Genomic DNA, 27,801 nt, shown 5'->3' with positions numbered 1-27,801 from the left:
ATGCTGTCACTCTCTCTGCGTGTATGTGTATGTATGTGTTTAGTAAATTAATGAATATATCCTTCTTTAGCCTTGTTTCCTAGTTTCCTATACTGTAAGCCCCTTAAAATCCAGGAGTGCTTTTTACAGTATTTGGATTTTTACTATATTAATACCAAGGATTAAGTATTAAGTATATACCTTCTGCTTCATAAATATTTAAGAAATGAATGGAAAAATGGATCTCATCCCATGATAAGAGATCAGTAATCTGTAACTAAATTTTTGTTATCTTTATGCAGATCCAAGTTAAAGAATATCCACCGTTTGACATTGTTATCAATAGATAACTAGATGAAATGAATCCAACAAAAAACTTTAGCCAAGATTCTGGTGCTCGGGGTACACAGGTAAGATAAGCAACTATCTGTTTTTCTTCTCGAGTGTGTTACATACCATTTCAGAATTTGAGAAAATAGATTTTAATTAGTTAAACAGTAGAATTAGGTTAAGGATCATTAGCTAATTTTCTTAAGTCATTTTCACAAGGCTGTAATTATGTTAGTTATTTACCTCAAAACAATATTTTCCCTTATATGCACCAGCAAGTGCTAATCACAAGTTTACTTTGGTGCATACTGGCTGTATGTTTTCAGAATCTTCAACCAGAATTTCTAATTGGGAATACAGACTTGAGCTAAAAAAAAATGCAATTGATAGACAGAAGGTAAAAAATGGATTAAAGAACACTATGGAACAACACCAAAAATATAGAGGGCTGAATTAGTAAGAATTTGTACTACATGGAGAGAGGAGCCAAATACTCTACTCTGTGAGTAGAGGCAAAAAAAAAAAAGAAGGCAATAGCACTAGGTGGGCTTGGAGGACTCAAGAGTGGACTTTCCTGCAAGTGAGGTATGTGGCAATGAGATTTGGAGGGGTCTCTCTCTCTCACTGGTGATGATATGTCCACATAATGACATCTGACAGTGAAACTAAAAGATAATCAATCCAAAACCATTTGCTTGAACTTCTCTCTTGTCAGGAAAGTGAGTTGAAAAGAAGAGAGGTCTGTTGTAACACAGTGTTTACAAATGGGGTTACCAGACCCCAGAGACCTTAGGATGTATTCTGGGGTGTGTGAAAATTCTGTGAAAGAATTTCCAGATATTATATTTTCACTAAGATGACAAACTAACCATCTCTTCAACTCAACTAATGGATATTTTGGGTTATTTGTATGATCACAATATTATATGGAAAGATGACAGGATATTTACTTCATTTCAGCCACCTGGGTTTGCTATCAGTTAGAAAAATGAGTAGATTAAATATGAAAATGAAATATTCATGTCAGTTGAGAGCCAAATGATGCCATGGTGTGCTGAAGTGAGAATTCGAGTAGATAAACATGGTGGAAGAATTGAGTTATCACACATCACATGACAATGTAACTCAATAACATTTAAAAAATGTTAACTGATTATTAAAAAATTCATTTGAGTATAGTTAAAATGTATTACTTTAGAATCAGGTATACAACATAGTGATTTGATAAGTTTACACATTATACTATGTTCACTACAAGTGTACCACTTGTCACCAGTGTCACAATATCATTGATTATATTCCTTATGCTTATGTGCCTTTTATTCCTGTGACTTATTTATTCCATAACTGGAAGCTTGTAACTCCCACCCCCTTCACCCATGTTTCCCATCACTCTGGCAACCATCAGTTTGTTTTCTGTATTTCTAAGTTTGATTCTACTTTGTGTTTATTTAGTTTTTTTAGATTTTACATACTAATGAAATCATAAGGTATTTGCCTCTCTCTGACTTATTTCACTTAGCATAATACCCTCTAGGTTCATCCATGTTGTTGCCAATGGCATGATTTCACCCTTTTATGTGGTTGTATAATATTCCTGTGTGTGTTTGTGTGTGTGTGTGTGTGTGTGTACACATGCCACATTTTCTTTGTTATTCTATGGATGGACTCTTAGGTGGCTCCCATGCTACTGAAAACTATGCTGCAATAATCATGAGGGTACACATATCTTTTCAAATTAGTGTTTTCATCTACTTAGGTAGATACCGAGTAGTGGAATTATTGGATTGTGTGGTATTTCTATATTTAATATTTGGAGGAATCTGCATACTATTTTTCATGGTGGCTTGTACCCATTTACATTCCCACCAACAGTGCATGAGGGTTACTTTGTTTCTATATTTTCACCAACACTTGTATTTTTTTTTTTTTNTTTTTTTTTTTTTTTTACTATTTTAGCCATGCTTACAGGTGTAAGTTGGTATGTCATTATGGTTTTGATTTGCATTTCCCTGGTGAGTGATATTGAGCATTTTTTCATGTGTCTGCTGGCCATCCATATGTCTTCTTTGGAAAAATGTCTATCTAGGTCCTCTCCCTATTTTTAATTGGATTATTATTATTTGGGGGGGTGAATTGGGTAAGTTCTTTATGTATTTTGGATATTAGTCCTTATATAATTTGAAAATAACTTCTTCCATTGAGAAGGTTGTCTTTTCATTTTGTTGGTGGTTTCTTTCTCTATGAAAAATCTTATTTTGGTGTAGTTCCAGTAGTTTATTTTTGCTTTTATTTCTGTTCCTAAGGGTGCATACCTAGAAAAATATCTCTGCAGCTCCTATCAAAGAGATTACTGCCTATGTTTTCTTCTAGGAATTTTGTGGTTTTAGTTCTCTCATTTAGGTCTTTAATCCACTTTGAGTTTTTGTATATGGTAGAAGAAAGTGGTTCAGCTTGATTCTTTTGTATGTAGCTGTCTAATTTTCCCAGCACAATTTATTGAAGGTACTGTCTTTTCCCCATTGTATATTCTTATCTCCTTTGTCATAGAGTAATTGACTATATAAGTATGGCTTAATTTCTGGGGTCTCTATTGACCTATGTGTCTATTTTTGTGCCAGTGCCATACTGTTTTGAGTATTACAATTTTGTAGTATATCTTGAAATCTGGGATTGTAGTAACTCCAAGATTGTTCTTCTTTCTAAAGGTAGCTGTGGTTATTGGGGGTCTTTTCGGTTCCATACAAATTTTAAGATTTTTTGTTACAGTGTTGTGAAGAATGCTGTTATTATTTTGATAGGGATTGCATTGAATCTGTAGATGGTTCTGGGTAATATGGGCATTTGAACAATATTAATTCTTTAAATCCAAGAGTATGGAATATCTTTCCATTTGTGTCATATTCAGTTTCTTCATCAATTTCTTATAGTTTTAAGAGTACAGGTATTTTAAGTCTTGGTTACATTTATTTCTAGGTATTCTTTTTAGTGTAGTTGTAAATGGGATTGTTTTCTTAAGTTCTCTTTCTGCTACTTCATTATTAGTATACAGAAATGCTACCAATTTCTGAATATTAATTTTGTATTCTGCAGCTTTACTGAATTCATTTATTACTTTAAATAGTTTTTTGGTGGAGTCTTCAGGATTTCTGCGTATAGTATCACATCATCTGCAAATAGTGTAAGCTTTACTTTTTCCTTACCAATTTGGATGTCTTGTATTTTTTTCTTATTTGATTGCTGTGACTGACTTCTAGTATTACGTTGAATAAGAGTGGTGAGAGTTGACATCTTTGTCTTGTTTCTTAGAGAAAAGTCTCTGTTTTCTCCCTTTGAGTATGATCTTAGCTGTGGTTTTTTCATATAGGGTCTTCATTACTTTCCCTCTAATCCCACATTGTTGAGAGTGTATCATGAACAGATGTTGAATTTTCTCAAATGCTTTTTATGTATCTATTGGGATGACAGCCTGATTTTTACTTTTTGTTTTGTTGTTGTAGTATTGATTGATTTGTGAATATTGCATCACCCTTGCTATAAATCCCACTTGATTGTAATGAATGACCCTTTTAATGTATTGTTGAAGGCAGTTTGCTATTATCTTGTTGAGGATTTTTACATTTATATTCATGAGAGGTATTGGCCTATAGTTTCCTTTTTTGTGGTGTTTTTAATCTGGTTTTGGTATCAGGGTAATGCTGGCTAATAGAATGAATTTGGTTCACTTTTTTTTCTGTTTGTTTCTTTCTTTGTACTCTGTGTGTCATTTATATCTGCTCTGATCTTTATTATTTCCTTCCTTCTACCCACATAGGACTTTTTTTCTAGCTCCTTTAGGTGTAAGGGCAATTGTTTGAGCTTTTTGTTTCTTGTGGTAGGCCTCTATTGCTATATATTTTTCTTTTAGAATTGCTTTAGATGCATTCCAAAGATTTTGGACCATTGAGTTTCATTTTCATTCATCTTTGTATTTATTTAAAATTATTCTTTGATTCATTGACCAATTGGTTGCTTAGTCTTGTGTTGTTTAGTCTCCATGTAGTTGTGTGTTTTCTATTATTTGATTGATTTGATTTCTACTGTTGTGATCAGAATAGGTGTATGGTATGATGTAAATCTTCAAAACTTTATTAAGGCTTATTTGTGATATAATGTGATATATTTTGAAGAATGTTCTGTGTGCACTTAAAAAGCATATTTTGTTGATTTTGGATAGAATGTTGTATATATGTGTTATAGTCTTCTGGTCCAGTCCCTTTATGTATTTTTTATTTCAGTTATTGTATTTTTCAACTCTGATTGATTTTTCATAATGTTTACTATCACTTTATTGAAGATCTCACTTTGTTGATTCATTCTTCACTCCATCCTGGTAAGCATCTTCCCAAGTATTACTTACATTCTTTGTCAGGCATATCGCATGTCTGTGTTTCAGTTCTTTTTCTGTGTATTTTTTTTTCTTATTCTTTCTTTTGGAGCATATTCTGTCTTCCCAGTTTGCTTGACTTTCTGTGTTTCTGTGGATTCAGTGGAAGAGTTACTGCTCCTAAACTTGAAGGAATGGTCTCATGTATGGTTGTCCTTTAAGTAGACTATTTGTGGTGATGACTTTTGCTGTCTGCTAAAGCTGTGGTTGGTGTGGACTAGGGTCTCTGGGCTCTCCACACAGTGAGTGCCTTGGCAGATAGCTAAAGTTAAAGTAGGTGCAAGGTCGGATGTTCTGAGGCTCTACATATAGAAAGCACCTAGTAAGGATAGCTGAAGCTGAAGCAGTAGTACGTGGGGTATCCTGGGGCTCTTTGTGCAGAGGGAATCCTGGCAGAATGGTTAGAACTGAGGTGATATGTAGGACTCTCCACACTGAGGGCAACCTGGTGGGACAGATGAAGCAGGGTTTGGTGCAAGCCAGGTGTTCCAGAGTACTTAGGGCAGGGAGTGTCCTGGCTAGATGATTAGAACTGAGGCTGGTATGGGCAGGAGTATTCTGGGGCACTCTGTACAGGAAGTGCCCGGCATGGGTGGCTAGAACTGCAGCAACCACAGGCTTGGGGTTCCTGAGGTGCTTCATGTAGTGGGCACTTAGGCAGGCAGCTGGATTTGAAGGAGACATTCAAGAGTTTCTAAAATATTCTGCACTGGGGCCCCTGGGTGGCTCAGTCAGTTAAGCGTCCGACTTCAGCTCAGGTCATGATCTCGCAGTTCGTGGGTTTGAGCCCCGTGTGAGTCTCTGTGCTGACAGCTAGCTCAGAGCCTGGAGCCTGTCTTCAGATTCTGTGTCTCCCTCTCTCTCTGACCCTCCCCTGCTCACACTGCCTGTCTCTCTCTCTCTCAGAAATAAATAAAACATTTTTTAAAAGTTTTTAAAAAAATGTTCTGCACTGGAAGTGTCCTAATAAACCATCTGTAGCTGAAGTGGTGTGGGCCTGGAGTATTCCCGGGTGTTTTGCATCTATGTCACATTGGTACAAAGTCTGGAACTGTGGTAAGCACTGATCATGGTTGTTCTGATGGGATTGTTGGCTGGTGTGGGCTAGAGCTCTGGACCTCACTGAGGAATAATGCTGGTTAGGATGTTCAGGCTGTGCACTGTTTGTGCTTTCAAGTTGGGAATGGAGTCTAGATTGTATCCATCAGCCTTTCCTACCCGAGAGTGTTCCAGAAGCTCCTCTGTTTGGCAGAGGGCTAGGACTGGCCCTTTTATATGCTAGTTGTTCTGTTCTATTCTATTCTATTCTATTCTATTCTATTCTATTCTAATGTTTATTTTTGAGAGGTGGGGAGAGGAGAGGAGGGAGAGAGAGAGAGAATGAGAATGAGAATGAATGAATGAATGAATGAGTGAATGAGGGCAGAGTGAGAGGAAGACACAGAATCCAAAGCAGGCTCCAGGCTCTGAGCTGTCAGCACAGAGCCTGACTCTGGGCTGGAACTCACAGACTGTGCCATCATGACCTGAACCAAAGTTGGATGCTTAGCCAACTGAGCCACTCAGCTGCCTCAATGCTAGTTGTCCTTCTAAACCACAGCTTTTCTTTTGTGCCCCAGGGTGACCAGGGCTGATGTGGGCCATGGGATCTGGGGCTCACTGATGTGACAGGTTGGCTAGTGTCCATGGTTTCTGTTCTTCTTCATGTTATTTTTGGGGGGGGGGGGAGTAAGAAGGGAGTATGTAAATTGTGTCTGCGAGCCCCTCCCACCTGGAGGGCATTCTGGCAACTCCCCTCTGTTTGGCAGAGTTCTAGGGCTGTCTGTTTTATATACTAGTTGCTCTTTTAAATCACAGCTTTCTTTTCTGTGCCCCAGCTTGATGAGGGCTGGTGTGGGCTAGTGAACCTGGAGCTCACTGAGGTGGCAAGCTGGCTATAGCATCATGACCCTACTCTGATCTGTGCTTCCAAGGTGGAGGAGGAGCATGAATCATGTTGTGCTCCTGTCCCTCTGACCTAGAGAGAATTCACTAAGCTCATTCACCACTTGGCAGAGTTATAAAGCTGGCTTTTTTATATGCTAGTTGCTCTTTTACCCTGGGACTTTTTTTCTATGCCCAAGGAGAGGAGAAACTGTTCCAGGTCCCTCAGTACTACTCCTTCCCACTACGGTTTTCAATATTGGGGTTAGAGGTTCCCTTTGTTACCTTGTCTCTGTCTCTTTTCTCTTTTATTGTTCTTTTGTTGTGTAGAAGCTGTTTGCTCAGCCCTCAGTTCTTCAGGAGGACTTGTTCTACACATAGGTAGAATGTGGTGTGTTTCATGAAGGAGGTGAGTTCAGAGTCTTCCTTCATCATCATCTTGGACTAGAAGTCTCCTAACAAAACCTTTCTGTCCATCCTTTTACAACAGAGGTGTCAGAAGAGTCCTTTCCTACTTGGACTTTATCTTGCATCCTGATAGAATATGTAGGAGGTGCAAAACTTTTACATATATTTTGGGGGATCCAGAAGTAGAAGGTATCTCTACTTTGCTCCCAGGGTTAGAGCCTAATGGAGGTGAAAAAATCCATATTGGTTTTGACTGTTTAGTATAGCTGGGAAATGGGGCCATTGACAGTACAGTGGGGTCTCCTGAGCTTCAGCCAGACATATATATGGAGGACGGTGCTGGAAGACTGAAGGAGCAAAATGATAGAAACAAGGGCACTCTTCTTGGGGACCCACATGTGCTACCAATGAACTAGTCCACAAACACTAGTGTGGACAGAGGATTTGAATATCATATAGTTACATTCCTGTCCCACCAACCACCTTTCTGTTTTCCTTTCTGCCATATGCTTTGATACCACCTAAGAACCACAGAATTTAGGTGCAATCATGGGGAGAAGCAAGGCAAATCCTAAATTAATTCTGAAATTAGGTTTCTATTGTCTTGGTAGATTACAGCTAAAAAGAAAAATTGAGTAATGGAAATAATGAAAAAAATTATTTTTACACCTAAATTTATAGACAAAGATATACACCTCTATACCATTAATTAAGGGCATACTAACTCCAGTGAATGTGGACAGTAATAGATCATTCCCATTTCTTGTTACAAACAATGATTTATTTTCAGCAAAACAAGATTATCTGTTACATTAATAGTGTTAATTGGAATTTTATCAGTTTTGTAGTTTTGGTTTTCTAGTTTGAGATATAAGAATTATACACAATTTTATGTTTTTATGTATTGAGTATCATAATACCACTAATTCACATCATTTAATCTACTGGAATACTTTTTATGTGAAAGGAGTCCATAATTTTTAAATTTGAGAAACACTTCTGGGTAGACAAAGATGGTAAACTTCAAGGAATCTAAGAATATGAAATTAAGAAGTAAGATTTTGACATTGTTTTTCCAGTATTGATCAGAAACTGATCACTATAAAGTCTGCAAAACAATTTTAGTTAATTATATAAACAATCTTTAGACAGAAATGGTCATCTATTTATTCTTGATCAGCCTTTAGTAAGTAAGTTTGCATTGAACATTTACTAGGGCTTAAACCAAGAAATACAGAGGGCTACACTAATAAGATGGTGACAGAATGGGAAGAGAAGTGTTTGTAAGAGGTAGTAATAATAAACATTGAAAAAAATATCAGAGAAGTAAAAAATAGAGGCCTGTGAAGGATAACTTTGCAGGGATATGGTCAATAGTGTTCAATGAGGTTGGGTAAAGTGAGGATAGGAAGACATTCATTAGATTTGGCAGTGGTGAGAAACACATTGGTGACTCTAAATCAGGAGTGTTTTTTTGTGGGACTGCCAATCCCTCTCCTGTCAGTAGGAAAACTGTCTTACAGAAAAAAAGATGATTAAAACACCTCTAGCTTATTATCACATCAGCAGCTCAGATGAGCATTTCCAGTGTGTGTGAATCCTCAGGTTAACATGCAGGGTAATCTCAAGCTCTATCCCAGCTAAGTGCAGTTTGTGATTTCTTCTTTCCTGCTGATCATGCAGGTGCACATTTTTTTTCCTTCTTCATAATGAAGATGTATTGACTGTGAACTTTTGAAGATGGAGTTTATTTCTTATTTCTTGATATTCTTGTTAAGTATCTCTCAACAACTTCAAATGCTTGAGATCATTACAGTTTCTGGGCTTTGGAGTTAGAGCTTATGGGACACATCTATGGGAATAACTTTGATTATATGGAATTAGAATAAGCACCAATTTTCTGCTGAATTAGGATAATAGCAAAAATATTAAAGCTGGAAAAAATCCTTGAGAGCAGGACAATATAGATATGGAAATCTGTCTTCTCCACTGTGTGTTTTTTTTTTTAATTTATTTGAGAGAGAGAGCACAGGCAAAGGAGAAGGACGAGAATCTTAAGCTCCATGCTCAGTGTGGAGTTCAATCCCATGAAACTGGGGTCATTACCTGAGGTGAAATCAAGAGTCAGAGGCTCAACCTGGTGAGCCATCCAGCACCCCTACACTGTGTTCTTCCTAAATATCAAAACATTGATCCTGTTGTTTCCTTGACTACTGACTCCTTAAAGCCACTAAATAAAGTTTAGAGTCTCCTCCTTTTTTCTTGATGCATCCAATTCAATCCCCAGCATTTACTATTTCAGTTGGTAAGTCCTAGGAGAAGATCACCCTCCTGTTCCTACAATTAGCACCTCTGTGGCAAGCCATGCCTCAGCACTCATCTTACTGGCTTCTGGAATTTTGGCAAAGGGCTGATCACAAACTATTTGGCATCCAGGACTGCACAATGACTGTCTGATTTGTTGGACATATATTATACCAACTCCTCATCACTCTTCCTGTCATTGAAATCATACTAATAACACTGGTGTGTGTGTGTGTGTGTGCGCGCGCGCGCGCGTGCGTGCGCACATGTGTGTCAGATCCTTATTTGTTACTCAGAATGACCCACCTCCTAGGGGGCAGTATTGAGAAAATGTGAACTTCCCCAAATCCGATCTCATTTTAGCTCCTGACCATCAAAGTCTTCTCTTCATCCCTACTTGTTCATTGGCTGGGGTGGCATACCTTACTCCATGGCTCAAAGGAGTTCAGTTTCCTGTATGTTCTCCCAGCCAAAAAAGAAAAAAATATCTCTAAGACATCCTCTTTCACTCAGTATTTTCCCTTTACAACTTTCATATTTTACTCTTCTGTATCCATATTTTCCTCAGTCTTGCCATCATATTTGATACCTTCCTGTCTGAAATAGGCCTTGCTATTTCAGCAAATCTTTTTTGAACACATGCTCCATTTCTCCTCTGCTGGGAAAGATGACTAAATAAGTTATGGCCTATTTTCTGAGGAAGTTTCCAAAGCAGTTGGGTTTTAAATCTACTAGAGCGGAGACTGCCAGACTAGAACATATCACTATTAGGTAATGTGCCATCTTGATAGCTCCAAAGTCTGGTACTGGACTTGCCACCTCATAGAAGCTTCAAATATTTGCTTATTAACCAGTTCTTAAACTCTATGTGCCTCAGTTTTCTTACCTGTGGGATGGTTTTAATAATATATCAGTCTCATGGTGTGGTTTGAGAGAATTACATTAACTACGTTAACATATATAAGGTCCTGGAAGATGGACTTCCAGGGAGCACAGCAGAATAGGAAGGTCTTTGTCCCTTGGATACAACTGGATGTCACCATTTCAGTGTAAATAACCCAGATAATGACCCAGCAATTGTCTGAACAGACTCTACACAGCTAAATGTAGAGAAAAGGCCATATTGAAGAAGTTAGGAAGGGCAGAGACACAATTGGGAACTAAAAAGACTTTTAAGACTGTGGGAGGGAGAGATGCCACAGGCACAGAGAGGGGGAGAGAAACAGACCATCATACCAAGCACTCCAGGTATGGGGAACCCACATGGGAAGATGAATCCTTATAACATTTGGCTTTGATAACCAGAGGGGCCTGATTTCATGAGTACTTACAATTAAGTAAGTACTTACAATAAGTACTTCCAGTCTTAACACCTGGAATTTTAAAAATCAGTGTTTGGCTCTGGGAGAGCTGGAAAGTGATAGGAAACTCAGTTCAATCCCTTAAAAAGACAGCACAAAAAACAGTCCCTTGGAGATAGAGCATAGAAGCAGCAGTTTGAAAAATGCAAGGGGGCATACAGGAAGGAGGTTTATTTACTAATCTCAGAGAGTGCTGGAAAGGCAGGGATCTTTAGGAGACTTCTCTAGGAACAAGCGAGCTGGAGGGTACCATTCCTTACCCTATCCCAGCCTAGACACACAAATACCTATAGGGATGACACAGTGCCAACATTCTCCACCTAGATTGCTAACATTGTGTCCCACCTCCTACATTCTCTTGTGAACTTGCTCCATCCACCCAGGCCTCGGCTTGGGGTCTCCTCCCACAGCAGACCCACGCCTGCCCTTTTCTGCAGATCTACCCCTCCAGTCCATGGCAGCAGTTTTCTAAAGGGGATCCAGTTCCTCTCCCAAAGGAGACCTGCATAAACCTTGCTAACATTATGTGCATCAGCTCTGTGTTCTCCTCTGTCTCCTCCAGTACACCCTTGTTAGAGCCTATCCAAAGCAGAGCCACAAACCTGGCAGTGTGCAAGCACTTCTGAAGGGATAGCACCACTACAAATGACTTGCTCTGGGGAAAGGGTAATATAACCACACACCAGTCCCCTAACTGCAGCTCCATCACTGGGCTAGGGAAGATATCTAGTCTGACTACAGACCCTACACACCATAAATCTTCTCAGGAAACAACACAGGGGAGACATTCTGTAGGTCAGTGCTACTGCATGTCTGATAAATGCCTGGTCTGACTGAACTCAAGCCTGAGGTGACCCCACACTGGCCCTCCAGCATCATAGGGACCAAACACTGCCCACAACAGGCAAAGACAGCCATTGCAGATGACTGAAGGAAAAAGTGGCTCAGCCACAGTAATAGGGCACATAAAACACAAATAGGAGATACCCTTGAAGCAGCAGATTCTGATGAACAGCACACATTGCAATACAGAATACTATAGAACCTCTTCTTGATAAGGCCACTGCTTTCAAGAGCAGGAGCTACAGCTGATTTTCCTAATACATAAAAACAGACACAGAGAGTTAGACAAAATGAGACAGAAAATATGTCCAAAATGAAAGAACAGGACAACACAACAGCAAGCAAGCTAAATGAAACAGATCTAGCTAATATGCCTGATAGAGAATTCAAAGGAATGGTCATAAAGATAATCCCTGGGTTTCAGAAAAGAGTGGAAGACCTCAACAGGTCATAAATGAAGAATTAGAAAACATAAATAAGAATGAAGCAGAGATGAAAAACTCAATATTTGAAATTAAAAATACGCTAGATGGAATAAATAGTAGACTAGAGGAAGCAGAATGGGCCAGTCACATGGAGAACAGAGCAATAGAAAACAATGAAGCTGAACAAGACAGAAAAAAATGGGGGCTCCTGGGTGGCTCAGTCACTTGAGTGTCTGACTCTAGATTTTGGCTCAGGTCATGATGCCCAAGTGTTGGATCAAGCCCTGTATCAGCCTCTGTACTGAGTGTGGAGCCTGTTTGAAAGTTTCCCTCTCTGTCCCTCTCCCTCATATGCAAACATGCTCTCTCTCTCTCAAAAAACAAACAAAAAAAAGCAAGAGGAAAAAAATAAATGAAAATAGACAGGAAATGTAGTAACATCATGGAGTGTAATAACTTTTGTATTAAGGGGATTCCAGAAGAAGAGAGAAAACAGAAAGCAGATAATTTATTTGAAGAAATAAAAGCTGAAAATTTCTTGACTCTGGGAAAGGAAATAGAAATACAGATCCAGGAGGCACAGAGATCCACCCCCCCAAATCAAGCCAAGGAGGTCCATACCAAGACACACAGTAATTAAGATGGAAAAAGTAGTGATAAAGAGAATTTTAAAAGCAGCAAGAAAACAGTTACATATGAGGGGGCACAAAAAAGACCTTTTAGCACTGTGGCTGCAGCCATGAGTATGCTCAGGCTTCAGAAGAGGCTTGCCTTCAGTGCCCTCCACTGTGGCAAAAAGAAGGTCTGGTTGGATCCCAATGAAACAAATGAAATTGTCAATGTCAACTCCCGTCAGCAGATCAGGAAACTGATTAAAGATGGGCTGATCATCCAGATGCCTGTGACTGTCCATTCCCAGGCTCAATGCTGGAAAAAACACTTTGGCCCACTGGAAGGGCAGGCATATGGACATTGATAAGAAAAACTTACTGCTAATGCTCAAATGCCTGAGAAGGTAACCTGGATGATGATGAGAATTCTGCCCCAGCTGCTCAGAAGGCATCATGAATCTAAGAAGATTGACCACCACATGTATCTATGCCTGTATCTGAAAGTGAAGGGTGATGTATTCAAAAACAAGTGGATTCTCATGGAACACATCCACAAGCTGAAGGTAAACAAGGCTCACAAGTAGCTTCTGGCTGACCAGGCTGAGGCCTACAGAGCTAAGACCAAGGAAGCATGCAAGTGCCCTCAAGAGCAGCTCCAGGCCAAGAAGGAGGACATCATCAAGACTCCATCCAAAGAGGAAGAGACCAAGAAATAAAATCCCTTCTCTGTTGTCTGTACATAGTGGCTTCAGCAACAGAGATTTGTTCTTCAATAAAAAAAATCCTTATCTGCCAAAAAAAAAAAAAAAAGAAAAGAAAAAAGGCTATCACCTAATTTTTCATCAGGAACTTAAGCCCTTAAGAAGGGGGTGGCATGATAGAAGATACCAAAAGGGAAAAATCTGCATCCAGGAACACTTTATCCAGCAAGGCTGTCACTCACACTGGAAAGAAAGGGTTTCCTAGACAAAAGTTAAAGGAATTCGTGACCATTAAACCTGCCCTACCATAAATGATAAAGGAGGCTTTTTGAGTACAAAGGAAAGATCATAAATAGGAATAAAGAAAAATAAGCAGAAAGTAGTAAAATTAAGTATATCTATAAAAGTCAGTTGAGGCATTCACAAAATGAAAGGATATAAAGTATGACACAATATACCTAAATGTGGGTGGGGGGTGGGTAGAGGAGTGAAAAGCAGGTTCAAGCTCAAATAAAAGACTAGACTACTATATGCATAAGATGTTACATCTAAACCTAAAATAGCCACAAATCAAGTGCCAGTATTAGATACGGAAAAAAGAGAAAAGTATCCAAATATGTCACCAAAGGAAGCCAGCAAACCGTGAGAGCTGAAAGCAAGAGAAAAAAAGGAATAGATAGCTACAAAAACAACCATAACAAAAACAAATAACAAACTGGAAATAAGTACATATTTATCAATGATTACTTTGATTATAATTGACCTAAATACTCCTACTAAAAAAAAAATAGGTGACAGATGGACAAAAAAGCAAGACCCATCTATATGTTGCCTACAGGAGACTCATTTCAGACTAAGACACATGCAGATTGAAAGTGAAAGGATCTGAAAGCATTTATAATGCAATGAGGATGAAAAGGAAGTAAAAGTAGGAATACTTCTATCAGACAAAATAGACTTTAAAACAGACTGACAAGAGACCAAGAAGGACACTATATAATCAGAAAGGGAACAATCCAACAAGAAGATACAACAGTTGTAAATATTTATGCAACCAATATGGGAGCACCCAAATACATAAAGCATCTAATAACAAACATAAAGGAAGTAATTGATACTAAAACAATAACAGTAAGGGACATTAACACCCCACTTGGATCAATGGACAGATCGTCTAAATGGATAATCAAGGAAACAGTGGCTTTGAGTGATACATTGTACCAGATGGATCTCACAGGTATATTCAGAACATTCCATCCTAAAACAGCACGATATACATTCTTTTCAAGTGCACATAGAATATTTTCCTGAATAGATCACATAGTAGGCTACAAAACAAGTGTCAACAATGTAAAAAAGATTGAAGTCACACAAGGCATTGTTTCTGACTACAGTGCTAGGAAACCAGAAATCAATGACAAGAAAAAAATCTGGAAACAACACAAATACATGGAGGTTAAGTAACATGTGACAAACAATGAATGGGTCAACCAAGAAACCAAAGAGCAGATCCAAAAATACATGGAGACAAATGAAAATGAAAACACAATTGTCCCAAATCTCTGGGATGCAGCAAAATCTGTTCTAAGAGGGAAGTTTATAGCAATATTGGTCTACCTCAAAAAGCAAGGAAAAAAATCTCAAACAACCTAACCTTACACCTAAAGGATCTAGGGAAAGAAGAACAAAATCTAAAACCAGATAAAGGAAGGCAATAATAAAGATTAGAACAGAAATAAATGAATCAGAGACTAAAAAACAATAGACAGATCAATGAAACCAGGAACTGATTCTTTGAAATGACCAACAAAATTGATAAACTAGTCAGACTCATAAAAAAAAGTGGACTCAAACAAAATCAGAATGAAAGAGGATAAACAATTGAAACCAGAAAAATCCAAAAGATTATAAGAGAACGTTATAAAAGTTATATTCAAACAAACTGGACAACCAGGAAGAAATGGATAAATTCCTAGAAACATTTAACTTCCCAAAACTAAATCAGAAAAATTAGAACATTTGCATAGACCAATGACCTGTAGTTAAATTGAATTAGTAAAGCAAAAACACCCAAGAAACAAAGTGCAGGACAGACTTAACAGGTGAATTTTACCAAACATTTAAAGATTTAATACCTCTTCTCAAACTATTCCAAAAACAAAAGAGGGAGGAAATCTTCTAAATTCCTTCCATAAGGCTAATATTCCTTCCACCCTGCTAATAAAACCAGATAAAGACACTACAAAAAAAAGGGGGGGGGTGTGGAACTACAGGCCAATATCTTTGATAAATATAAATACAAAAATCCTCAACAAAATATTAGCAAACCAAATTCAACAATACATTAAAAAATGATTGACCATGATCAAGTGGTATTTATTTTTGGGATGCAAGGGTGGTTCAATATTCATAAATCAGTCAATGTTATACATTATATCAACAAGATAAAGGATAAAAACTATATGAAGATTTCAACAGATGCAGAGAAAGCATTCGACAAAGTACAAGTCCATTCATGATAAAAACTCTCAACAAAGGAAGTTTAGAGGGAACATACCTCAACATATTATAGGCCATATATATTTCACAGCAAACATCATACTCAGTGGTGAAAAACTGAGAGCTCTCCCCCTAAGATCAGGAACAAGACAAGGGTGTCTACTCTCACTATTTTTATTCAATATAGTACTGGAACTTTTAGCCACAGCAGTCAGACAAGAAAAGCACAGAAGAGGCACCCAAATTAGTAAAGAAGAAGCAAAACTTTCACGACAGAGATGACATGAAACTATATAGAATACCGTTAAGATTCCACCAAGACCTGCTATAACTGATAACTAAATTTAGTAAGATCCCAAGATACAAAGTCAAATACAGAAATCTGCTGCATTTCTATAAACTTATAATGAAGTAGAAAGAGAAATTAAGAAAACCTCCTTACTTGCAATTACTTCAAAAAGAATAAAATACCTAAGAATAAACTTAACCAAGGAAGCAAAAGACCTGTACTCTGAAAACTATAAAACGCTGATGAAAGAAATTGAAAATGACAGAAACCAGAGGAAAGCTACTCCATGCTCATGGGTTGAAAAAATTAATATTGTTAAAATGTCCAGAGGACCCAAAGCACTCTACATATTTAATGCAATCCCTTTTATTTATTTACTTAATTTATTTTTTAAATTTACATCCAAGTTAGCACATAGTGCAACAGTGATTTCAGGAGTAGATTCCTTAATGTCCCTCACCCATTTAGCCCATCCCCCTCCCCCAACCTCTTCAGTAACCCTCTGTTTGTTCTCCATATCTAAGAGTCTCACGTTTTGCCCCCCTCCCTGTTTTTATATAATTTATGTTTCCTTTCCCTTATGTTGATCTGTTTTGTATCTTAAGTTCTCATATGAGTGAAGTCATATGATACTTGTCTTTCTCTGACTAGTTTTGCTTAGCATAATACCCTCTAGTTCCACCTACGTAGTTGGAAATGGCAAGATTTCATTCTTTTTGGTTGCTGAGTAATACTCCATTGTATATATATACCACATCTTCTTTATCCATTCATCTGTCAATGGACATTTGGGCTCGTTCCATACTTTGGCTATTGTTGATAGTGCTGCTATAAACATTGGGATGCATGTGCCCCTCTGAAACAGCACACCTGTATCCTTTGGATAAATACTTAGTAGTGTAATTGCTGGGTCATAGGGTAGTTCTATTTTTAATTTTTTTGATGAACCTTCACACTGTTTTCCAGAGTGGCTACACCAGTTTGCATTCCCACCAGAAGTTTAATTCAATTGCTTTTAAAATACCAAGAGCATTTTTCACAGAACTAGAACAAATAATCCTAAAATTTATATGAAACCACAAAAAACCCTGAATATCCAAAGCAATCTTGAAAAAAGAATAAAACCCGAGGTTTCACAATCCCAGATTACAAGATATATTATATGGGATGTAGTAATCAAAACAGTATGGTACTGGTACACAAACACATAGATTTTTTTCCTAATACCAGATCACAATAAAAACTTTTCATTTATCAAATTTCTAGAATACCTCTTCACGGAAGAGTCAAACTCCAAGAAAATAAGTTATCAAGTATCTGTTTTTAAATACATATATTTCAGTATTTGTTGTGGGGTCAGTACGTAGTTAACCCAATAATCTACATACCCATATTGGTTTAATGAGAATTTATTTTTAACATCATTTCAGAATGACCTCAACCTTCTGCAATATATTGCATCTTCAAAGAGAAAAGACAAAATGTGTTAATACTGTTGTACCGTAATATTTTCTCACCAAATCAAAAAGTAAAGTAATATATTTAGGATGAGTGTTTTCCCTTTTAGATTTGTATATGTATTTCTAGAAGAATAACTGATAGAAAAAATATTCCATGTAGTGATTTTCTGTACTTTGGTATTAATATTGCTAGTCATGGTGAATAAAGTCTAGAAAACTCTCACTTAACCAGAAAATATAGTAATGATAGCAATAAAAATACAGCAGTCAAGGTTTTTGTTATCTTTATTTCCTCAAACCAAACAATTATAATATTAAAAAGTGTATTTTTTGGAAGCTTTTCTCATTCTAAACCCTAGGCAGATTTCAGTAGGATTGCCCTTTGTACACACAGAAAACATGTAAATAGCCGTATCACAGAAGGAATAATATAGTCCAGAATCTTTGTTGTAAAGAGAAGTTAGAAAAAGTTTGAGAAGGTTTGTAGCCTCACTAATCTTGGTAATGCCACACCTTAAAAATGCAGAATATGAAACAGTTCAGCTGAAGTACAACTCTTGATGCTTTTAAATATTCAGTTTGTACAAATCAGTCAGTTGCTGACTAATATACTTGTTTAAGTGTGTCTCATGCTCCTATTAATGTTCCCACTGACTGCTTCTGAAAAGGAATGCTATATTCTTTTAGAAAATTGAATCTTTAATAAATCAATCAAGCATGAAATAAAATGCCATAATTCTACAGATCCGACTTGCAATTCATTTACAGTTTATAAATTTTCCTATGATTTTTCATTATAAAGTTTTATAGAAGTTTAAATAAATAATAAAGATATTAGGATTACATATAATTACACTCATAAGTATTTTACAGAATCTATAGAATTACATCATATGTACCTTTAATTTGTGTGAATTTAACAATACCTGCTCAGCCAAGGGGATAAAAATTCAAGAAATAAAAACAATCATTTATGAGGCCAAAAGGTGAATTCCTTGGTTGATTTAAGTTCTTTAAAGTGACATTGACTTTAACTTTTCTTTTTAATGTTTTATTTATTTCTAGGGGAGAGAGAGAGAGAGAGAGAGAGAGAGAGACAGCGTGAGCAGGGGAGGGTCAGAGAGAGAGGGAGTCACAGACTGAAACAGGCTCCAGGCTCTGAGCTGGCAGTCAGCACAGAGCCCGACGTGGGGCTCGAACCCACGAACCGCGAGATCATGACCTAAGCGAAAGTCGGACGCTTAACGGACTAAGCCACCCAGGCGCCCCGACATTGACTTTAAAATGTTGCTTCTGCCTTAGATTGCAAGGATCCAGTTGTGAGAAACATTGTTGAAATTCCAGCAATAGCAGGTGTCTTTTAACCTCTTCACTAGAGAGCCAAAGGATTTTCAAGGGATAATTTTGGGCATATGAAATCATCTGTTTGTTCTAATGGCTAATACCTGGATAACATGTACATCCACTCTGTGTGGGGCCATAGGGATAAAAAGAAATCATGTGAAGATTAAGGTGATCTATTTTCCTTCACCATTTCCCTAGAAAATAACCAAGTCTCTGAATCAGACATCTGAGCAAACTATAATGAAAGGTTTACACTTTGCAACTAAGCAAGCATTTTGCTTAGCAGATTAATTCCTCCCACCCTAGGCTACTTTTAAGCAGGTGATCGTTTTTGCTTTAATTACATAAACTGTATTACAGTTTTAATGTTCACCAAAATAGTGTTAGTCAAAAGTTAAGATAGGTAAATTGAAGACTGATAGGTATTTGAAGACTGCTTAAAGTATTAAAGTTCCTATTTTTAATTTTTGATTGTCCTGAATATTCAAAAGTGTTAGGATAATCAAAGATTCATATAAAATATCTGATCCCATGAACACTGTATATGTGGTTCCACTTCCTATTTGATTCAGGTTTAATTTACTGACTACCTACTATGTGGCAACATACGGCTAGTACTTTACAGTGTTCGGAAAATACTCAGAAAATAAATGAAATGTTGGGAGTTTGCCAGTGTATTTTCTTTTACTATTGCCTTAGCAGATTAGGTTTACAAGTGATGCAGACTGAAGACCAGTGAGTAAGCAGGCAGTGGGCATCCTATCATCATCTCTGTCATTGGTGTACCAAAAAACTCTTAGATATCTGTCAAGAGCTTTCTTTACAAAGTATGTGGATTGATAGACCTGCAAAGGGAAACACCCTGGTCACAAAAATAAGCTTCTGGTTTAGAGATGGAGAGAAGTGTGGCAGATGGAGAAGGATGAAATTAATGTGGAAACTTGGGGGGTTTTAGTGGAGGTCCAGAAATTATGAGGGAGGGATATATTAATTGTCTTAATTGTCTTAATTCTGTCTATACAGAATTAAGAGAACAACAACAAAAGACCCCCACCACTATTGGATCTCTGTACTAGACTAGTAAAAAGGAAAGAGAAAATCAGGAAAAGGAGCCCCCTATTTAGGTATAAGAGGGCCATTTCAAATTGACTGGGGGTGCCTGGGTGGCTCAGTTTGTTAATTTTCAGACTACTTTGATTTCAGCTCAGGTCATGATCTCACTATTTGTGGGTTCAAGCCCCTTGTCTGGCTCTGTGCTGACAGCATGGAGCCTGCTTGGGATCTCTGTCTCCCTCTCTCTTTGCCCCTCCCCTGCTTGTGGGCACTATCTCTCTCTCTCAAAATAAATAAACACAAATTGACTGGGGACTGTGGTTAGAAGTATTTTTCACTAGGACTCTGTTTACAGTTAAGAATGAACCAAATATCACTAAAATTCTAAAGATCCTGAGAGATGAAGAAACTAAACAGACCATCCACTTAAGGAGAAATACAAATCATGGACAACATATAAAGAAATGTTAAACTCTGTAGTAGCCATTAATGCTTTTCATTAAAATTTTGATTTCTGTTTTCAGGTTCAGGTTTTCATTGCACAGGTACAACTGTATTTTGGGCATGGGCCTATAACTTGCTTTGAGCAATGAAATATGAATGAAATGATATACATCGCTTGCATAAGGAAGTGTAATAGTAGGATACGAAACAAAGAGGTAGTGGTCACATGACATAGGGCTATGGCCACTGTAATGCCTTTGATTTTATTTCCTTTGAAGGAAATGGGAAGCCACTGGAAGGTTTGGGCTAAGGAGTAGCTTGACCTGAAACATGTTTAATAGCGTTATTCTGTCTACTGTGTTGAGAAAAGGTTATAGGGAACAAAGAAAGAAGTAGGGAGAGTAGTAGGAAGGCTACTGTATTAATTCAGGTAAAAGATGATGGTGGACTGGATCAAGGTGGTGAGAAATGGCTGGACTCATTAATATTAGAATATGGACAACACTGGACTTATGTGTTAATGTTTGGGGGTTTGGAGCCACCATTGTAAGTAGTTTATATTGAACTCCTAAGTTCTACACATTATGCTAGAAACTGGGGACACAGGGGAATTATCATTTAGAGGAAGAAAGAAACTCAGTAGATATACTTAGGAATTTCTATTTCATGATAACACAATTTCAAAGTAATTATTTTTTTCAGAATGAAATTCATTCAGTACTATGAATACAAACAAAAATCACTCACTTAGAAAAAGAAAATAAATTACAATGTGAAATAGGAATGTAACTTTTGAGCAAGAAATTAGCGTTTGAGTTACTTAGGTGATACTTTGCTTTGAGTTTCTGTTGCTTTTAAATAATTTTTTGAATACAGTTTATATACAATGTTATATTAGTTTCAGATGTACAACATAGAGATTCAATAAGTTTATACATTATGCTATGCTTATCACAGGCATACCTGTGTCTTTCACCTGCAACACTATTATAGTATCATAGACTATATTCATTATGCTGTGTCTTGTATTCCTATGACTTATGTATTCTGCATTTGGACCTGTATCTTTTTCTTAACCCATTTTGTCCACCCTCCTCTCTCTTCTCTCCGGCAACCATCAGTTTGCTTTTAGGTCTTACTTTGCTTTTGTTTTGTTTTGTTTTGTTTTTAAAGATTCCACATATTTATAGTATTTGTCTTTCTCAGACTAATTGATTTCACTTTGCATTACACTTACCAGGTTAATCCATGTTGTTGCAAATGGCAAGATCTCATCCTTTTTATGACTGTATAGTATTCCATTGTGTGTGTGTGTGTGTGTCACATCTTTTAACAAAATTTTTTTAATGTTTATTTATTTTTGAGAGACAGAGAGAGCGTGAGCAGGGGAAGGGCAGAGAGAAAAGGAGACACAGAATCTGAAGAAAGCTTCAGGTTCTGAGCTGTCAGCACAGAGCCCGACACAGGGCTCGAACTCACAAACCAACAGACCATGACCTGAGCCAAAGTTGGCTGCTTAACCGTTTGAGCCACCCAGGTGCCCCATATCTTTCTTATCCAGTTGTCTATCAGTGGACAGCCACTTTACTGCAATATCTTAGCTATTGTAAATAATGTTTCCATAAAAATAGGGGTACATGTATCTTTCCAAATTAGGGTTTTTGTTTTCTTCAGGTAAATACTCAGTGGTGGAACTATTGGATCATATGGTATTTGGTATTTCTATTTTTATCTTATTGGGGAACTGTACCACTTTATATTTCCACCAACAGTGAATGAGCGTTCCCTGTTCTCCACATCCTTATCAACACTTCTAATTTCTTGTTTTTATTATTATTTTAGTCTAGCCATTCTAACAGGTATAAGATGATCTCTTATTGTAGTTTTTATTTGAGCTTTCTGATTATTAGTGATTTTAAGCATCTTTTCCTATATCTGCTTGCCATCTGTATGTCTTTTTTGGAAAAAATGTATGTCTTCTTTTGAAAAATGGTCCTCTGCCATTTTTTAAATTGGATTTTTCTTTTTTTGGCATTGAATTTTGTGAGTACTTTATATATTTTGGGTATTGTTATTTGCAAATAGTCTCATTGGTTAACACTGCCTTTTTATTTTCTTGATGGTTTCCTTTGCTGTGCAAAAGCTTTTTATTTGGATGTAGTCCCAATATTTTATTTTTGCTTTTGTTTCCCTGATTTTAGGAGACATATCTAGAAAAATGTTGCTGTAGCCAATGTCAGACAAAAGAATGCCTGCATTCTCTTCTAGGATTTTTATATTTCCCAGTCTCACATTGAGGTGTTTAATCTGTTTTGACATTATTTATTTAAAAAGTATATTTTTTAAAACATTTATGTATTTTTGAGAGACAGAGTGAGACAGAGCATGAGCAGAGGAGGGGCAGAGAGAGAAGGAGACACAGAATCCGAAGCAGGCTCCAGGCTCTGAGCAAGAGTTCAGCACAGAGCCTGATGCTGGGCTTGAACCCATGAACTATGAGATCATTACCTGAGTTGAAGTCGGACACTTAACCGAATGAGCCATGCAGGTGTCCTGAAAAAAAAATATTTTTTTAACGTTTATTTATTTTGAGAGAGAGAGAGAGAGAGCACGAGCAAGTGAGGGGCAGAGAGAAAGGGAGACACAGAATCTAAAGCAGGCTCCAGACTCTGAGCTGTCAGCACAGAGCCTGATGTGGGGCTCAAACCCATAAGCAAGATCATGACCTAAGCCCAAGTCGGACACTTAACCAACTGAGCCACCTAGGTGCTTTCATAAGTTTTCTATAGTTTTCTTCGTACAGACCTCTCATATCTTTGCTTAGGTTTATTCCTCAGTATTTTATAGTTTTTTGTGCAATTGTGAATAGAATCAGGTTCTTGACTTCTCTTTCTGTTGCTTCATTATTGGTGTATAAAAAGNTCCAGGCTCTGAGCAAGAGTTCAGCACAGAGCCTGATGCTGGGCTTGAACCCATGAACTATGAGATCATTACCTGAGTTGAAGTCGGACACTTAACCGAATGAGCCATGCAGGTGTCCTGAAAAAAAAATATTTTTTTAACGTTTATTTATTTTGAGAGAGAGAGAGAGAGAGCACGAGCAAGTGAGGGGCAGAGAGAAAGGGAGACACAGAATCTAAAGCAGGCTCCAGACTCTGAGCTGTCAGCACAGAGCCTGATGTGGGGCTCAAACCCATAAGCAAGATCATGACCTGAGCCCAAGTCGGACACTTAACCAACTGAGCCACCTAGGTGCTTTCATAAGTTTTCTATAGTTTTCTTCGTACAGACCTCTCATATCTTTGCTTAGGTTTATTCCTCAGTATTTTATAGTTTTTTGTGCAATTGTGAATAGAATCAGGTTCTTGACTTCTCTTTCTGTTGCTTCATTATTGGTGTATAAAAAGGCAACGGATTTCTGTATGTTGATTTTGTACCCTGCAACTTTGCTGAATTCTTGGATCAGTTCTAGTAGGCTTCTGGTGGAGTCTGTCGGGTTTTCTATGTCATCTGCAAAAAGTGAAAGTTTGACTTCTTCTTTGCCAATTCTGATGCCTTTTATTTACTTTTGTTGTCTGATGACTGATGCTAGGACTTCCAGAACTATAGTTAAACAACAGTGGTGAGAGTGGGCATCCCTGTCGTGTTCCTGATCTCAGGGGGAAAGCTCTCAGTTTTTCCCCATTGAGGATGCTGTTAGCTGAGGGCTTCTCATAGATGGCTTTTATGATGTTTAAATAAGTTTCTTCTATCCAACTTTCTCGAGGGTCTTTATTAAGAAGTGATGCTGTATTTTGTCAAATGCTTTTTTTATATCTATCGACTGGATCATATGGTTTTTATCTTTTCTTTTGTTAATTGATGTATCACATTCATTGATTTGCGAATAATGAACCAGCCCTATATCTCAGGAATGAATCCCACTTGANTTCTAAGTTGTCCAATTTGTTGGCATATAATTTTTCATAGTATTCCCTGATAATTGCTTGTATTTCTGAGGGGTTGGTTGTAATAAGTCCATTTTCATTCATGATTGTGTCTATTTGGGTGCTCTCTCTTTTCTTTTTGAGAAGCCTAGCTAGAGGTTTGTCAATTTTTTTAAAAAAACCAACTCTTGTTTTCATTGACCTGTTCAGCTGTTTCTTTGGATTCTATATTGTTTATTTCTGCTCTGATTTTTATTATTTCTCTTCTTCTGCTGGGTTTGGGGAGCTCTTGTTGCTCTGCCTCTAGTTGCTGTAGGTGCGCTGTTAGATTTTGCACTTGTGCTTTTTCTAATTTCTTGAAATAGGCCTGGAGTGCAATGTACTTTCCTCTTAGGACTGCCTTTGCCACATCCCATAGAGTTTAGATTGTTGTATTTTCATTTTCATTTGTTTCCATATATTTTTTAATTTCTTCTCTAATTGCCTGATTGGCCCATTCATTCTTTAGAAGGGTGTTCTTTAACCTCCATGTTTTTGGAGGTTTTCCAGACTTCTTCCTGTAATTGATTTCAAGTTTCAAAGCATTGTGATCTGACAGTGTGCATGGTATGATCTGTATTCTTTTGAATTTATTGAGGGCTGCTTTATGTCCCAGTATGTGATCTATCTTGGAGAATGTGCCATGCGCACTTGAGAAGAAAGTAAATTCCCTGGCCTCAGGATGTAAAGTTCTAAATATATCCGTCAGATCCATCTGGTCCAATGTGTCTTTCAAGTCCATTATTTCTTTAGTGATTTTCTGTCTGGTTGACCTATCCATTGCTGTAAGCGGAGTATTAAAGTCCCCTGCTATTAGCACATTCTTATCTATAAGCTTGTTTCTGTTTGTGATTAATTGTTTTAGATATTTAGGTGCTCCCATATTCGGTGCGTAGACATTTATGATTGTTAGTTCTTCCTGATGGATGGACCCTGTAATTATTATGTAGTGCCCTTCTTCATCTCTTGTGATTGTCTTTAATTTAAAGTCCAGTTTGTCTGATATAAGTATAGCTACTCCGGCTTTCTTTTGATTTCCTGTAGCATGATATATATTTCTCCATCCCCTTACTTTTAATCTGAAGGTATTGTAGAGTTCTAAATATATCTGTCAAATCCATTTGGTTCAATGTGCCACTTAAGTCCATTGTGTCTTTATTGATTTTCTTTTTATTGGGGCATTCAGTGCATTTACATTCAGTGTTATTATTGAAATATATGGGTTTAGAGTCATCGTGTCCTTTGTGGGATTTATGCTTGTGGTGGTGTCTCATATCTTGCATTTCTTGCAACATTTCCCTCAGAGAGTCCCCTTCAGGATTTCTTACAGGGCTGGTTTAGTGGTGGCTAATTCTTTCCATTATTGTTTATTTGGAAAGACTTTTCTCTCTCTTTCTATTATGAATGACAAGCTTGCTGGATAGAGGATTCTTGGCTGAATATCTTTTTCTGTTCATCACATTGAAAATCTGCCATTCCTTTCTGGCCTGCCAAGTTTCAGTAGATAGGTCTGTCACCACTCTGATAGGTTTCCCTTTGTATGTTAGGGCCCTTTTCTCCCTAGCTGCTTTCAAAATTCTCTCCATGTCATTGTATTTTGCCAGTTTCACTATGATATGTCATGCATAAGATCGATTCAAATTATGTCTGAGGGGAGTTCTCTGTGCCTCTTGGATTTCAACGTCTGTTTCCTTCCCCAGATTGGGGAAGTTCTCTGCTATAATTTGTTCCAAGACTCCTTCAGCACCTTTTCCTCTCTCTTCCTCTTCTGGAATTCCTATGATATGGATATTATTCCGTTTGATTTCATCGCTGAGCTCTCAAACTCTCCTTTTGTGTTCCTGGTTCAGTTTATATTTCTTTTTCTCAGCTTCTTCTTTTTCTATAATTGTGTCATCTAAATCACTTATTGTCCTTTCTGCCTCTTCAATCCATGCATTGGACTCCTCCATTTTATTTTGCATTTCATTTATAGCATTTTTAAATTCATCACCGCTATTTTTAAGCTCCATATTCTTTGTAGCAATAGTTTCTCTGATGTCTTCCATGCCTTTTTCAAGCTCAGCGATTAATTTTATGACTAGTGTTTTAAATTCTTGTTCAGTTATGTTGCTTATATCTGTTTTGAGCTGTTCTTTAGCTGTCAATTCTTCCTGGAATTTCCTTGGAAGAGAGCTCTTTCGTTTCATTATTTTGGTTAGCTTTCTGTCTTTTGTTAGTTTTAAAAGCTTGTTATGCACTCTGCACCTGTGAGTGTTGCTGCACCAAAGAAGGCTCCTTGACTATCCATGGCCTGTCCATTCAGAAAGTGTTCTTTGAATGGCATCTCTTGGTCTCTCTTGTTGACACCTTGGTTATTTTATTTTCCTACTTGTAGTAGTATTCAGGACTCTCCACCATGTGTACTTTGGCTTGTTTCTTGAGGTAGCCCTGGAAAAGAAAACAGACAAACACACAGGGAACAAAGGCACACAAACGCACAGACAAATCCAACAAACACACAGATTAAAAGGGAAAAAGAAATAAAACAGGAAGGAGGGAAGGCGAATTATAAGAAATAAAAATACATCAAATGAAAAAAAGAAGAAACCCAATAGACAAAGGACAGTCTAAAGCATATAACCAGATTTCCCAGCTACAAATAAATACCCGGGTGTATGCAGTGCTGGTGGAAGAGCATAGAGAAAGAGAGAAATGACAGGGGGGATGAAGCAAAATTGGAAATGAAATGAGCAGGCAGAAGGAATAAGAGGCTTTTTTCAGGGAGAGAAAGAATGGAATATAGTTGTAGAGGAGGCGAAAGAGATGACAGTGATGCTACTCAGAGAAAATATATACTCTGATTACTCTGGAGAGAAAGAGATGAATAGGTAGTGGTGTAGGTGTAGAATTTACATCTACAGAATGAATTAAATGTGACTGTTTGAGGAAGCCAGTGACCAGAATCAATCAGGGCAGTGCATCCATGTTGGTCTTGCCCTGGCTCTGGTTAAAAAAATAAATAAAATAAAAAGAAGAGGGCAGCTCTAGCAGGGATGGGCATGGTTTGGTCCAGTGTGTCCTGTGGGAGCACTGCCTTGGTGGTTGTGGGGAGAAAAGTGGCGGCGCCTCAGTCCCTTCTTGAACCAAGTGTTGCAACTCTTTTGGGTGGGATATCCCTGTGCCAGGGGCGCAGCCAAGGTGGGCTATGCTCTATATCCCAAGCCAGGCCTCATTTCCACATCTCAGTCTGCGCACCCCATTGAAATTGCCCGAAATACAAACTTGCAGTTGAGCTCCTCAGAGCAGTTTCAAGTCTCTCGCCTCCCTCCTGGGGATCCAGCCCAGCCAGAAGCACTAAAGCATGCCGTGTGTCCTCTCCAGCCAGAAGCACAAAGGCGCAACTGCCACGCATCCCCTCCAGGTGGGGATGGGGAGCGGGGAGCAGTGCTCCCGC

At 37.8% G+C, this 27,801-nt stretch overlaps 1 long non-coding RNA gene and 1 pseudogene across 2 annotated transcripts in view; both read left to right on the top strand.

The window, feature by feature from the left end:
* The first annotated feature begins 282 nt into the window (after nt 1-282).
* Nucleotides 283-27,801, top strand: part of LOC144243654 (uncharacterized) — a 63,544-nt gene continuing 36,025 nt past the window's right edge. For both annotated transcript variants that reach the window (XR_013338728.1, XR_013338727.1), the window contains exon 1: nt 283-389. This is a non-coding gene — a long non-coding RNA (uncharacterized LOC144243654). The remainder of the gene's footprint in view (nt 390-27,801) is intronic.
* On the top strand, nt 12,739-13,326 carry LOC144243658 (large ribosomal subunit protein eL19 pseudogene; annotated as a pseudogene).

The sequence above is a fragment of the Crocuta crocuta genome, unplaced genomic scaffold, assembly GCF_008692635.1.
Source record: "Crocuta crocuta isolate KB4526 unplaced genomic scaffold, BGI_CrCroc_1.0 scaffold586, whole genome shotgun sequence".
In the NCBI taxonomy this organism is placed as follows: Eukaryota; Metazoa; Chordata; class Mammalia; order Carnivora; family Hyaenidae; genus Crocuta; species Crocuta crocuta.
Note: the sequence above shows the minus strand (reverse complement) of the source record. Positions and strands in the feature narration are given on the sequence as shown.